At 35.1% G+C, this 2,556-nt stretch overlaps 2 non-coding genes across 2 annotated transcripts; one reads left to right on the top strand and one right to left on the bottom strand.

Annotated features, from left to right (window-relative positions):
- Positions 1–2,199: 2,199 nt before the first annotated feature.
- Trnap-ugg lies at positions 2,200–2,271 on the bottom strand. Its single transcript has one exon. It is a non-coding gene; the product is annotated as a tRNA-Pro (tRNA).
- A 213-nt stretch (positions 2,272–2,484) lies between these two features.
- Positions 2,485–2,556, top strand: Trnap-ugg. Its single transcript has one exon. It is a non-coding gene; the product is annotated as a tRNA-Pro (tRNA).

The raw sequence follows: 2,556 nt of genomic DNA, 5'->3' as shown, positions 1-2,556 counted from the left end.
AAAAGTAGTGCTAAAAACGTACCTCGTTCGTGTTTATTGAAAAAAGTTGATTGGAGCATTTTATTCAAAACCATTTGAGCGACTACCCATCGGCTTAGTTCCCGAACGTGGCTATGTGAAAAATTTAATTCATTGCCAACGAATTTATATGCATACCGCGGGTGCAGTTTATTAAGAATGCACCACCCACCCTCTGCGGGCTCTAAAATAAAACGGTCAGCTTCATACCATCCATTATACGACGGTGATGTATAGGAAGGAAAAAATTTACGGCCACCTTTATTACTCACCCGGAAAATGGATGTACACCTGCCTTTTTAAATGATTCTACGAAAACCTTAGTCATAAAGTTGCAGTGTGAAATGAGTTTTGTTTAAGGATATAACAAAGTTAGAAACTGGTTTTATTTCATTTCAACGACGGAAGTGTGAAGAAAACGACTACTTTCTTAGTATTTATTGTTTTGTTATTTGTTGCGGAGACAGTGACTTGACTAACTGCAATATAGGATCATCACGTTTCCGTAAAGCTTTATTATCTATAGTATAAGGTATATCACAATGATGTAAAGTATGAACATTAAAAAATTTTTTAAAAAACAAATCTGTTGAAAACATTTTACAATTTACAATGAAACAATTTTTTTTGGATCTAAATCGCGTATATATGTTTTTTTCAAACAAACCAAGGCTTTGAACCCTTTACAGATCCCGAGACCATGGGACCTGTAAAGGGTTCAAAACCTTGGTTTGATAAACAAATATTATACGCAAAAGTTACATTTACATGTAGCACTATTTCCAAAACATTGTCGGACAAAAATATGGCGCTATTTTTGCCTGCAAAGAAATGCTATCTGATTATTTTATATTGTATTTTAGAACACAGCAGAGTAAAGTTAAGTGAAAAAGATCTGTTACCACTCGAAGCCTTCACAGCGCCACTGTATTCAATTTTCCCGGAATCAATACTGTTAAGCACTGCATCACAAGAGAAGTTGTTCCATCCAAACTCTTACAAAGTAAACGTCTCTCCATGAAATATGCATTAAATATTTACTGAGTCCCAGGGCAGCCAATGGAATGGTCGAGATTTGCAATTCACTGTTCATCCTTTGGAAAAAAGCCACTGAACAAAGCTGGGGTGGTCTTGGTATCGAAATGAGCGTCTAAATAATGTCCCACATCGATCGATCACAATTGCAATGAAGCTTAGCTTTGCTGAAAAGGTAGATTTTTTCCCGGAAATAGCCTTTTAAGGCTACGTTCTTTGTCTTTGAACGATAGAAGTCGCACCTTTGGTGTTGGTAATAAGGCCACATCTGCAAAACGACAACTTTACAGGAGTGAGTGTTCCTATTCCGTGTGATTTATTTAATAAGATTTTGCCTTGGTCATGTCCAGCAGGATGTATACGTTGTACTATTTTTTTATTTAGAATGTCAAGAATTTCTTGGATGTTTTATAGACCGTTAAAGTTTTTTACGGAAACCGTTTTGACAGTCATGGAATATTTTATATTTTTCACAAAAATTTTACACTTGGTCACTCATAAGTTTTTCAAAAATATTTAAAGCTGTGAGTATAAAGACTGTAGGACGATAGAGTTACTTATGTTATTTTTCTCATTTTTCTTGGGTATTGATTTTATTATAGCCCTTTTTAAATTATTAGGCATGATGCTTTTCTTGATTATTTTAAAGTAGGACGTAAATATTTTAAAACAGTCATTAAAATGTAAAACCTGCTCCCCTGAAAAATCTACGAAATATCACTTGTCGCTCTTTCTACAAAACACCGACGGTATACATAATTTGTTTCAAGTAGTTGTGATAAAAGCACTTTTAACGTACGATCACATGTGGTTTTATTATAATACAAAGGGCACAAAATATTATATAGTTACAGATTTTTTTTATCAAATTTGAGCTAGAAAAATGAAATGTGGGATAGATTATGGGAAGTCGACCGGCGCAGAAACGAGCCGTCAATTTTGGAATTCCCTCTTTTGTTATAGCTCGCTAGATTGCGAGTGCAAAGCGGTTTTCAACAATATTTATATCTACGATTAAATAATGTAAATAATATTGTAATTATTACAACTCAACAATTTTTAGCAAATTGTAAATAAACAATTAGTTAGGTTTATGTGTATTTAGGCACATAACAAAAGATTGAAAGAAGGTGAATAACAAAAGATGGGCCCGTCCGGGATTTGAACCCGGGGCCACTCACACCCAAAGCGAGTATCATACCACTAGACCAACGGGCCGCTTGACGTCCTTTTCAAATTAATAAGTTAATATAGATTAAAACCTAGGCCAGATTAGATAACACCTGTGTTAAAACACCTGTATTAAACGATAGATAATATCATCATTGCCAAAAGGATTTGTATTATATGTGTTCATCACTGTATGAACACCTTATGTGTATGTTTAAGTAAATGATAATCGGATGAATAATTTTTGAGCATTTTCCGAGCGGCCCGTTGGTCTAGTGGTATGATACTCGCTTTGGGTGTGAGTGGTCCCGGGTTCAAATCCCGGACGGGCCC

Source organism: Hyposmocoma kahamanoa, unplaced genomic scaffold, assembly GCF_003589595.1.
Source record: "Hyposmocoma kahamanoa isolate Upper Pololo Valley unplaced genomic scaffold, ASM358959v1 63, whole genome shotgun sequence".
Classification (NCBI taxonomy): domain Eukaryota; kingdom Metazoa; phylum Arthropoda; class Insecta; order Lepidoptera; family Cosmopterigidae; genus Hyposmocoma; species Hyposmocoma kahamanoa.
This window is presented reverse-complemented; position numbering and strand designations above follow the sequence as displayed.